Genomic DNA, 13,234 nt, shown 5'->3' on the forward strand with positions numbered 1-13,234 from the left:
GCTGGGGAATGGCTGGGAGAAGGAGGGAGGTGAGAAGACAGGAAGAAATCGGTAGGATAGAAGTTGTGGAAGCAATGAAGAAAGTTAAATCGGGGAAAGCCCCAGGAATTGATGGAGTGTGTGGTGAAATGATGAAGCATGGGGGAGAGATAGTAGTAGAATGGATGTGGAAGATGTGCAGATTGGCCTGGGAGGAAGGAAGAGTCCCGGAGGATTGGAAGTCAGGTATAATTATTCCTTTGTACAAAGGAAAAGGGGAAAAAGAAGTGTGTGGTAATCATAGGGGCATTTGTCTTCTTAGTATAATAGGAAAAGTGTATGGTAGGATACTTATTGACAGAGTTAGAGAAAGAACAGAGAAATTAATTGGGGAAGAACAGGGAGGCTTTAGGAAGGGAAGAGGTTGTGTAGATCAGATATTCATTCTTAGATCTTTAGTGGAAAAGTTTCTAGAGAAGGGAAAGAAGTTGCATGCGGCTTTCATGGATTTGGAGAAAGCATATGACAGGGTGGATAGACAAGGATTGTGGAAAGTGTTAAGAATATATGGAGTAGATGGGAAGTTGTTGAATGCTGTGAAGAGTATGTAAGATGGTGCGAAGGCTGCAGTGCGTGTGGCTGGTGAACTAAGTGAATTTTTCTCTTTGAAAGTTGGGTTGAAACAGAGATGTGTCATGTCTCCATGGTTGTTCAATCTGTACATGGATGGGGTAATAAAAGAGGTACAAGGTAGGGTAATGGATGTTGGAGTGGCCCTGGTGAGAGAGGATAGTGTTTGTAAACTCCCTGTACTGTTGTTTGCAGATGATACTGTGTTGTTGAGTAAAGACGAAGGGGAGCTGCAAGGCTTGGTGGATGAGTTTGGGAGAGTGTGTAAGAAACGGAATCTAAAGGTGAATGTAGGGAAGAGTAAAGTGATGGTCTTTGAGAACGGTGAAGTCAGTGAATGTACAGCGAGGTTGGATGGTGAGGAATTGGAAAATGTGAGTACCTTTAAGTACTTGGGTAGTGTGATGAGTAAGGATGGAGGTTTGGAGGGTGAAGTGCTTGAAAGGGTACAGCAGGGAAGAAAGGTTGCTGGTTCTTTGAAAGCAGTGATAAGAAGCAGGGAAGTGAGCATGGAAGTGAAAAAGTTACTACGTGACAGTATTGTGATACCAACTCTAACGTACGGAAGTGAAGCTTGGACGTTGTTGGAAGGACACAAGTCAAGAGTGAGAGCAGTGGAAATGAGTTATTTAAGAGGAGCCTGTGGAGTCACATGGAGAGACAGGCTGACGAATGAGGATATAAAGGAGCGTTGTGGTGTGGATGTGGATATGATAGGAAGCGTTATGAGGAACACACTGAGGTGGTTTGGCCATGTGGAAAGGATGGAGGGTGAAAGACTGACGAAGAGAGTGTATGTGAGTGAGGTGGAGGAAGGAGGAAGAGGGAGGGGGAGACCGAGGATGAGATGGAAGGATGGGGTGGAGAGGTATATGAGAGAGGGGGGTGTGAGTTGGAAGCAGGGCAGTGAAATGGCGGGGGACAGGGCGACATGGAGGCGATTTGTTTGTGGCCACCCCAAACGGGATTGAGGCGTCTGGCAATAGATAAATAGATAGATAGAATTTCGGGCTCCCACTAGGCTGTGTTATTTGAAGCTATCCTTCCTCAGTGTCCCAAAAATAGTATCCAGTACCTAGTAGAATGTGATTAATTGTTCTTTACACTTGCTATACCACATGATTTTGTTTAGCCCAAGTAGTATTCTGTCTTTACGAAGACACAACTATACTTCATTTAGGGACGTGGAAAATCGTAAATGATGTTACTGTCATCAGACGAAATAATTCAGTTTGTAAGTTGCCCATTGACAGGTTTAACACACACACACACACACACACACACACACACACACACACACACACCTCTCTCTCTCTCTCTCTCTCTCTCTCCCAAGACGTATACTACCGGTAACTCCACAGAACCTGCCATTAATTGAGAGTTGATATCAAACATTCATTTAAAGGGCACTGCTGTTTAGCGACAACATTCTGCACTCAGCACCTCTATCATTACACAGAGGATTTTTCTGCCTGTACTTTGACGGCCTTTGTTTGGGTAAAATGTGACTTAAGGAGTTACTAATATTTATTATTATTTGTGAAAAGTTTTGTACCACGACACGGAGAATTGAGAGAGAGAGAGAGAGAGAGAGAGAGAATGACCCCCCTCTAACATGTCACTATTTGACTTTTATTTTATGATATCATCTTTCCTAAAGTTTTCTTGCTATTTCTTGATGATTTTATTCAGATCAAGAGAGCCCTTCCGAACACTTAAGTCAAATTATAACCTTTGTCACCTCGTCCCTAAATGAGATTTCGTTTTTACGTTGAATATGGTAGTCTGTCTGTTGCAAGAATATACTGAAAAAGACATCACCATATTGGTGTTGGGGTACAGTCTAGTTAAAGATATGCTCAACAATCAAGCCATGAAGTCAAGATAGTATTACATCAATCCGTAACCTTACATTTAGTGACGGACATTTTCTCCCCCTCCCTTCCCCTCCACTGAATTCGCTTTCGTCAAACTTGCTACTTATTAACCCACTCAGGACGAAGACTACTCTCCATATATTAATGTGCCCTGCAGTCGATATTTATAACCGTAAAAATTGTCATTCGAGCTTTTTTTTTTTTTTTTTGCATAAGGTCTCTCAAAATTTATGTGATCGTCAGGTGGGAGAAAGAAAATAATAAAATGAGTTGAGAACAAAGGGACGCTCAGGAAAATACTCCACACTTAGGCTGTGAAATGATACATGCAAGTCAGACCGTATCCTTGTAGTTAGTGACATATTTTCTTCCTTTTTCCACACACTACATTACCTGTAATCTAACATGCCACTTGTCAACCCTTTCAGTACGATGACGTCATGTTCTCTCCACACATTTTATTCAGTTCAGGAGAGAGTTTACTGCAGGGGTTAGATGATCGTAGTCTTCATTAACTCCTTTAGTACCAGGATCTTTTCTACGCTGAATAATACAACCTGTTAGCTGAAGGAATAAAATGAATAAGCTCTCACTGTACTGGTAGAGAATGAAACAGATAGAGAAATGGGCATATAAAGTTTAAAAATCACAGATCAGTACATGTACATCTATCAGTATCCTCGTATTTGGTAACAGAGGTCGTCTCCCCTCCCACACACTACACTGTCCATTGGTGTAAACTGCCACTGGCCAGCCCACATCATCCATCACATTGTCAGGCTGCCACCATAATCTCTCACTCCACAAATTACTCACGCTTGGCTTTCAACTCACAGGAAGATACAATGAACTTAGGCATCAGTGGTGGTGGGGGACGGGGGCAGTGTGTAGCGTATGGAGAAAGGTGGTGTAATAATTACTGTTAGTATGAGGACATCAGGTGATGCAGTGCCTCCACGTGGTGGCACCGATCCTCAGCTCTCCTCTATCCCCCGAACGGAGAATGGTGGAGTGCATAAAAAGGGCAATTCGTTGGCAGTCTACCGGGTTCACACTCCGATGAGCCTGAGGCGACAGCAACAACCGAGATGACGCCTATTGCATTTTAATCAAGCCACTGCCACACTGTTTTACTTAGCTTAATGAAGAGATTTCGAAATAAAAGTGTTGAAAATCCGTCTTCATTACTTCCTATTGTATTATTTTTATGATACGACAAAAGTTATACAGTATTCACAATACGGAAGCATTCTATTTGTAGTAGTAATAGTCGTAGCAGTAGCAATAGTAATAGTAGTAGTAGCAGCAGTAATTGTAGTAGTAGTGGTAGTAATAGTAGTAGTAGTAGTAGCAGTAGTAGTAGTAGTAGTAATAGTAGTAGTAGTAGTAGTAGTAGCAGTAGTGGTAATAGTAGTAGTAGTAGTAGTAGTAGTAGTAGTGGTGGCGGTAGTAATACTGTAGTAGTGGTAGTAGTAGTAGTAGTAGTTGTTGTTGCTGTTGCATCAGGGTCATCTGAATGTTTACCTAGTAGATTGCAGGCTGAAGCTGCCCCCCCTCCCTCCGATAGTACTCCATTTCCCTTACAGGGGATAGGGAGGAAGCTGAGGGGTGTTTGCACTGCCTTGCCGCTGATTCCTACGCAAAGTCGTCCCTCTCCAGAACCCTTCTCTTTGTTAAAACGCTAAAATAAAGGTAAGCAGTGAAATGAGTGAAAGGAGAGAAGGTAGATCAAGAGCAAAATGGAGGAAGAGCATGGAGATGCATTTGCGAAATGTGAGGTGGAAAGAACTGAAGGTCTGCAGTTCCATCGACTGCCAGACGCCTAGTGTTGGAGTTAATCCAGGGCTGCCATGGCAAAAGATGCCATCACGTCTAAGGCATATGGACTTTGGTCATGCCCATCTGTCACCACTAACATTGGGGACGGAGAGACACGTCTTCGCTTGGTGGCATCAATATAACCGGCCGACTCCACTACCATGTATTAAGAGTGTCAGTCAGTTCTCCCCCTATCAGCAGGAAAAAAAAAAAAATACTGGACAGCACTAGAAGCGCAACCTCATATGAAGCTTGGGCAGCAGCAACAACCACCTACCTCCATCACTTCCCACCAATCCAGGTAATGCTTCTCTGTGTACTCTTCCACTTAACCCCTGCAGCCCTGGGACGTACTCTCGAAGCGGAAGGAAATAGCTTGGTGGTACCTTGAAATAGGTGTGATGGCATCGTATTCAAAGGATTAATGGTGGATTTTTTTAACTGTTCACCATGAGAGGTTCTTCTTCATCTGAATAAATCTTTTGGTGCAAGTTAGAGGATATATAAAAAAATTAATGAAAATTAGGAAAAAGTGGAGAGTTAATGTTCGTATATCCTTCTCATCACTTGTGCTTCCACTTCTGCTGTTTCCTGATATAACCTTACCGTTTTGGTGTGGCGCCCTGCTTGGTGGAGAATGATGATGATGATCCTCGATTACACTGACTTACTGTCTTGGACACACACACACACACACACACACACACACACACACACACATGCAGCTTTGTCGGTTTGTTTTCACCTGACTGAACTGGGCCACTGCCACATTTTGAATATTTAGCCGTGGTTGCATGACGTCCAACGAGCCTTGTATAATATATGACGTACGAATGAGTCTCTTTGGTTTCTAGTCACAGCCACTCCCGGTTTGAATACAGTACTAAGAAATGGTTGCATGATATTTTATGGCTCTTCGGTCTGACGTAGGAAAGTCTAGGCTACTTGTAGTCCAGTCTGATAACACTTTGCCATCAATTGAACCGAAAGGAGGTAGAGACGTTCATCAGGTTAGACTAAATGCACTGTGGTAATGTGGTGAAGAGAGGGTTGGATGAGCAGGGAAGAGAGGGTTCAGCGGCTGGGAGTGAAGGAGACTGAGTTACGAAGGAGGGAGTGGAGTAATGGTTTAGTGAATGAAACTAGGAAAGCCCTTTACAGTGAGTGGTAAGAGGAGAGTGTTGAGTGAATGAGAGGTTAAAATAGCGATAAAAAAGAACTGAATTAAGTAAAAGATTGGTTTCGTGAGTGGAAAACATCGGGAGTTTGGTGAAGAAAGTAGAGGGTTCGGTAAGAAATGGAAGTGGGGAAGGATTCAGTGAGTAGCGGGAGGGATGAAGGGACGTAGTGAAGTATGAAGAGTGGCGTATTCAGTGAGTGTCAGGGTTAGTTCAGCGTGTGGTGTGGGGTGACAGGCAACTCAGATCACCACTCAGAGGCACGAGGTGTTAGCCTCCGCGTGGTGCCCTGCGAATGAGGGGTGGGGTTAGGGGGGAAAGGAAGGGGGGGAGAGAGGAAGTAAGAAAAAGGAAGAGAGAGGGAAGGGAAGATGAAGGGAAAGGAAGAAGGAAAAAGGAAGGGGTACATGGCAAAGTACAAAGAGTGCAAAGGAAAACAAACAGCAGCATACTTTTTGAGGGTGTTTTGTTTATGAGAAGACTATATCTGTTGTATCTAATTATGAGTTGGAGATAAGGACAATGAAACAAGAAGGAGGGGAGAAAGAGGGGGAAGGAAGAGAAACAAGTAAGGAAAAAGGGAAAGAAACTGGAAAAGAAAAAAAAATGTGAAGGGGGACAAGGAAGAGGGCAAAGCGTGAGAAGGATGAAGAGACGAAAGGGGAGAAAAAAGGGGAGGGCGAGAGGAAGGACGGGTATTTTGGAGAGATGCCGACGAGGTGAGGGGGGGAAGGGGAAAGGGGGGAAGAGTGGAAAGGGGAGAAGAAAGGGAGAGACGGTGGAAGGAAGGGGAGATGAAAGTTGGAAAAGAGGAAAGAATGAGAGAAAGAGAGGAAGAATGGGGAAAAGATTGGAAGGAAAGAGGAAAGAAAGTGGAAAGGAAAGAGGAAAAGGAGGAAGCGATGGGAAGGAAAGAGGAAAAGAAGGTTGGAGGGATGGGAAGGAAAGATGAAAGGAAGGTGGGAAGAAAAGAGGAAAAGAAGGCTGCAGGGATAGGACGGAAAGATGAAAAGAAGGTGGAAAGGAAAGAGGAAACGAGAGTGGGCAGGATAGGTAGGGGCGGGATAATGGAAGGCAGAAGAAAAGGTGTGTGGGGGAAGGAAGAGAGGGAGACGAGAGGGGGAAAGAAGTTAGGACACAAACTCCTAGACTTTACCATTTTTTCCTAGTTGGGCTGATATAGATTCTGATAGAGTCTCTTTGTAAAAGAAGTACAGAGTAGAGAAAAGTATAATAATATAGAGAGTTACATGGAGTTAAAAGGAAAAGCTTGAATCTCAAAAACATTGCGGCACATACCCAGGAAATAGTTATACTTCGTATTTTGCTTGGAAATGCATATCCAATTCGCACTCATTCTAGTTTGAGTAAGATTATTTCCAAGTTTCTTTTAAACTGCTCTACTAAAGTGCTATTAACAAGCTCCATGGAGAACTTGGAACATATCTTGTACGTGAAAAAGTTTTCACAATTGCTGGTTTTAATTCATCATTTATAACTTCCTACCATGGTTGCGAGGCGAGGTCGTGTTGTAGACTAAACAGCTTAATATGGTGAAGAAAGTGTGTGTGTGTGTGTGTGTGTGTGTGTGTGTGTGTGTGTGTGTGTGTGTGTGTGTGTGTGTGTGTGTGTGATAAGATATTATGTGTATGCGTGTGTGTGTGTTTTTTAGTTCACTGCACAGCTATTATGATCCCAAATGGGTGGTCTGGCCTTGATGTTACAAAAAAAGCCCCACTTACACAAATTAAAATATTAAAGGAGAGAGAGAGAGAGAGAGAGAGAGAGAGAGAGAGAGAGAGAGAGAGAAAGAGAGAATAATCTGAACGTGTAAATGGTGAGAACGTGTGTTTTGAACTTATCAACGAGGAAGGTATAGATAGGATGAATATCTAGGAATGGGTCATGCTGTACTGTACAGTAGAAATTTGGATGATGATGACATTATGAAAATAAACTTAAGTGAGACTTGTATGACAACAAGTAAATGACACTAAACCATTAATTCCGGAACGCATTGCTTAGTAGATGTTCTTATATCTTCAGACGATTTTTAAAGCCTTACGACTCATACCGAACTCGACGGGTTAGTTGTATATATCACAGCCCCACTACTGCCAGACATCTCCCTTAAACAGAAGTAAAACTGTGTTTAGAAAAATAGAATAATTTAAGAAGTACGTCAATAATGTTCGTAAAATAGGGAATATTTGAACGGACTGAGGTACCTAATGAGAAAAGCTTCAGCAAGGCAGCTAGAAGAAAATGTGATATTAACTTAAGTACGAATACTGTTTTATTTTCTTCTTGCTAGTTACAGTCAGTTTTCTTTCATTTATGTGAGACACCTGCTTGTGAAAGGGCTGAGGCTTCTGTGCCACAACTAGGTCCCATGCGGTTTCCTATACACACTGTTCGTTGTTGCAACACTTGAATCTATGACAGCATCAGTATCAAGCAGAGGTATAGCTACTCTTCCCGACTTTCCTGCATCAGAGTTATTTAGCCACTTCATCTAATAATGGACAATCCCTTTCATTCATGTAAGTACCGCAAACAAACATGTGAAGACGTCAGTGCTGTCGGGTGTACACTCGGGGCCCAAAGTCAGCCTAATATTTCGCCTATTCTGCTTTTCAGTTCCCTTTCTTGTTTGATATTCTAAGCTGAAAGAGGCTTGATATGTTTTCCCCATGAATGCTTTCCAGTAGTATTCGCGAAGGCAGGAAGTGATTGGCAGGTCCTAAATGAGAAATGGACGCGGTAAAACATTAGGCTAAAATTTATTTAATGTTGTGTGTGTGTGTGTGTGTGTGTGTGTGTGTGTGTGTGTGTGTGTGTGTGTGTGTGTGTGTGTGTGTGTGTGTGTGTGTGTGTGTGTGTGTGTGTGTGTGTGTGTGTGTGTGTGTGCCAGGGAACTTACAATTGTGCCCCATACTTGACATGTCTTTTCCCCTCACACCACACACTTCTTCCATCCCCTTCCTGTGCCGTCTCTCTTTCTCTACCCTTGCCTCCGCAGCCTTATAGTTATAAGTACCGTACTCCGTTGTTCGCATGGGCACACACGCTACAAAACCAGCAATAAGACACGGCGTGTGTGCTGGGCGGTCCCTTCGGGACCTCACAGGCCCTGTCTTCTCCCTTACTATTTACAAGCCAGCCCACACCCCACTGACCGGGCTGATGTATGGCCCGGCCTTCACTATACTGTAGGTGAAGAGAATCTTTGAACGAATGAACGAACGGTCGCATGGGCGCCTCGCCCACCAGGGGACGACACTGGTAAAAAGTTGCACAACACTGACTTGGCCAAAAGAGGGCCCGGTCCTCTCTGTAGGAAAGGAAATCTTAAAAAGAAGAAGGCTACAACGCCTCGCTTGGATAAACAGCATTCCATAGTTTGCACATCCAAGAGGTGTCTGAAGGCAGGATAACTTCCTAATACACATGGCAATAAATTAGCCTGGACTGCGACGCGAACACTTCTATGGGGATAAAATAGGATTTTTTGTTTATTCGGGAGAGGCAGAGATGTGACCGGTGGCACACTCGGTCTGCAACCGCGCGTTCTCGTGTTCGATTCCCAGACCGACTTTAGGAGGGGATTTAATATCCAATTCACCAGAACATAAAACTTAAAAAAGGACCTGGATCTCTAAATGGGCAGTTGCATTTGGTAGTCTAAGGGAATGTTTGTTGGGTGCTTACCTGAGTTACGGTATACGCTTTATTTTTGTTCTCCATATGTACTGGTCATCTTTTAAACTCCCCTTCTCTCATCATTTGCCAAACCACTACTGTCAGTCTATAGCTAATCTCTCTCTTTCTCTCTCTCTCTCTCTCTCTCTCTCTCTCTCTCTCTCTCTCTCTCTCTCTCTCTCTCTCAATTGCATGATCCCTAGACCCGCCCTAGTTTTTATCACTCCACATAAACTATGAACACCATCTCTCCAGACACATTAGGAGAGAGAGAGAGAGAGAGAGAGAGAGGGGGGAGGGGGATGAGGATGGTAGAGAGAGAAAGATACGGATAGGGAGGGCGAGACAGATGAATGAGGGGGTTACATATGCACAGATGTAATCGCTTTTGGTTCCTAATTACGGCACAAAGTAACCCATACGGAAAGAATATTTGTGCGTGTATGAGAGAGAGAGAGAGAGAGAGAGAGAGAGAGAGAGAGAGAGAGGAGGGGGGGGTGAAGATGGTAGAGGGAGAAAGAAACAGTGAGGGCGGGAGGGGAAGATTTTATTTATTTATTTATTTTTATTTTTTTTTGTATGTGTCCGACTCTGGGCAAAGGCTTCAGAGCCTATTGCTTGGGAGCACTGACCTATAGGTGAATAGAAGTGTTAAATGTCAATAGACATAATCGTCTTTCGTTCCTAATTATGGCACTAAGTAACCCATACGAAACGAATTTCTGTGTGTGTGAAATAAAGAGAGTGGGGGGGAGAGAGAGCAAACTACGTAGGAAGTCTTTCTGTTTCCTACTCAAGGCCTCATCCGTAATCTCTCTCTCTCTCTCTCTCTCTCTCTCTTTCGTTCCTGTATGGGGAACTTAGTCGGTACTCAGCAATGTAATCATCACGCAGTGGCGATGATTATGTAATCATAATCATCGCCACGCCGTGTCCATAGTGAACGAATACGACAGCCTACAGTAATGGAATAATGCATTCCTTCCATGTGGCCAAACTGACCGTATCCATTTATATTTTTGATTATGTATTTATTTCTAATTTGCTTCTTAAAATAATACCCTACCGTACACACAAAATTCCTCTTCAGTCAAAGGAGTATAAATATCTCCATTAATTGCCAGGAACTGTGGTTATTGGGTAAAAATAGTTAATGAATAAGAATGAAAGACTTACATCAATACAATAGACTGTCGGAATAAATTGCTCCTTTAACACAAAAGTATTAATACAGACCGGTAAACACTTTTTCCTCGATCTCAAAGAATAATTTCTCCAACCACTCAGCTAATACGAACAGATGCGCACTCTAGTCTATTCATTTAGCTTTACGTGACATACGGTTTTTAGCCATCACTATATCTTTCAAGAGCTTATTAATTTTTCCAGCTACGACGTAAATGCACATTGTTCTTCCGGTTCTATCTTCTACTTCATTCTCTGCCTCCTTCTCCTTATTCTCTCCTTGTATGTACTCGGTCTGCCTTATCATTTCATGTTGTTGTGGTCCAACTCTCCTCATTTTCCCACCATCATCATCTCGTCTGTACGTCTTCTCTATTGACGTTCCATCCTTTTCTTTCACTTTGTTCCTCAAACTCGTTCTTGTCCTCCTCTCCTATTACCACTGCAATAGTTAGCCGGCACGGACCTTCACTTTCTCGTTGCCAAAACCCGATTCTCTCTCTTACAGATTCCTTTCACTTTTTTTTTTTTTTTTTACAGCGCAAAAAGTGAACGCTCAAATTTTATGTGAATGGAAGTGTAGGAAATTCTGAATCTGTATCCCTTTGTACAGAATATGCAGTGAAATGTGAGGAACTTTTGAAAATTATTCTTTAGCTAATTTTGTGTACTTGTGCTACACCAATATGGACACAAATCTCAGCCGTTTTGGAACTACAGTTACTAATGACCTTATCGGTGAAAATGATCTTGCTCATGATTCACTTACACGACCGTCAATAGTCATGGCTCCGTAGCGACTGAGAACTGTGCACATGTTGATATAACTCAAAATGTGCCAAAGAATTACCTGAAGTTTTTCACATATCTCTTCGGACACTCTGTATGTGTTTTATATTAGTATATATTTCTGCAGCAGTCTGTTCATTTATGTCTGTCTGTACTCGTATGTCTCCTCTCTTCTTTATTACCTTTCTCTCCGTCTGGCTATCATTTGTTTTGCTAAAATTCTGCGTTATTTTCTAGAAACCCATTAACTCTAAGTCTGTTGCTTTACTCCATATCCCAGGATCTCAGCTAGGACAGTGTAGTGGTTAGCACTCCCAACCCGCAACTGAATAGTCTAGAGTTCTATTCTCGAGCAGAACTGGCTCTAAGACGATGTTTGTTTCCCCTATGTGCCTTCTTAGCCAACAGTGCAAGAGGGAACCTGGATGTAAATTCGATTGCTGCGTGGTGTATTCTAGAGGAAGATTGACTCGGTAAAAATTTATTTGTTTTAATGCCCCCTGAGCGTTCAACAGAATTTAATCTTAAGCTCCCTTCTTCCAAAATTATTTCAAGGCATTTCTTTTTCTATCTGAAATGACTTCCCGCACGGCACATCATCCCCCATCGAAATCTTTCTTTCTTAATACCTCAATCATATTATACATCTTCCTCTCTTTCCAGCCTCCCACACTCTATTCACTCTCCTAGTTATGCAATTTTAGACACATTTTATATAGCATGTGAGAATTGTCACAAAAAGGACTTTGTAGTTACTTGTAGAGAAGTTCTGTGGTTTAGTTCTCACTCTCGATTTCTTGTAGTAGGAATTAAAGATGAATACAAGGAGTTGATCTTCATTTATTATCTTCAGAGAAATCTAAGTTGAGCAGGGTATGTCTTACAGAGACAATATAATAAGTAAGTCTGGTTGAGCCCCTCTTCTCTTGTTCACTCTCTCCACTACCTGTCGGTTCAATCACTAGCCTCCTTCTGAGCTCTCTTTCCTAAATTCTGGTGAAACAGGGGTCGTGTCACGTGTGTTACACTGTGGTTGGAAAGTTCCAGAAACCTGTGTGTGAGTATGTGTGTATGTCACTAGGCTTTGTTCCCCTGCTATCTCGCTGACACACTACCTGCATCATCTCCTGACATTGCTACTTCCTAATCTGTCGTCAGCATTTCCTCAGTTAACTTGCAAGATCATTTCCCTTTCCCAGGCTCGCATAGAGCTGTCTATCTGTCTGTATATCTATTTATCTATTATGATTTGTAAATATAATATGGACTCATAACACTGCTCGGCCACGCCGCTGAAGGTCCTCTGACAGCAATTATCATTGACATATGCTAATCTATTAGTACATAATATTGATTATAATATTGTATACATATAATATTCATAGTAAATTGCAATGACCCAGTAATATTACATTTTAAACAAGTCGTATACATATTTGAATAAATGCATTAAAAGTAAACTATTTAACTGTAATACAGTATGTACTTGGGTTATTGTAGTGAAATGCATACATGCAAGAAAAAAAAATAGTTTAAAATTAAGATTATCGTAAGAGTTATTAATATTTCATTTAAAGATAATGGTACTGGTATGCCATACTTCTATATCATGGGTCATTCTTCTTTGTATTTTTTCTTATATATATTATTAATACTATATACAAAATATGTACACTTCATTCAGGGGGGTTAACTTGGATGTTAACTCTCCCCTCACTAAATACTGACTCCAAATTTGCAATTCTTGCATGCATTCTGTGCATTGCGAACAGCACTACTGCAAATACAATGCAGAAGATTATAAAGACAGTAGGTGCTGGGCTATACACATAATATGGATTGAACATACTCAAACTCAAATCTTCCCAGGGCTTCATTGTTTCATTGATCAGCTGCATAGTTTCAAACTTAGGTGAAGTCAACTTAATACTTGTGCTCATGTTTAAGTCCATATCAGGCAGTGGGTGGAAATGTTTGTGTGTATGATTGAGAATGGTGTAGTGATTGATGGTGGATGAAGTAGACATGGCTGGTGTAAATACCGCACAGTAGTCTGGTGCTATGTATAATCCTGAG

The sequence above is a fragment of the Coenobita brevimanus genome, chromosome 111, assembly GCF_032717465.1.
Source record: "Coenobita brevimanus isolate Jiangsu-jjx chromosome 111, ASM3271746v2, whole genome shotgun sequence".
Taxonomy (NCBI): domain Eukaryota; kingdom Metazoa; phylum Arthropoda; class Malacostraca; order Decapoda; family Coenobitidae; genus Coenobita; species Coenobita brevimanus.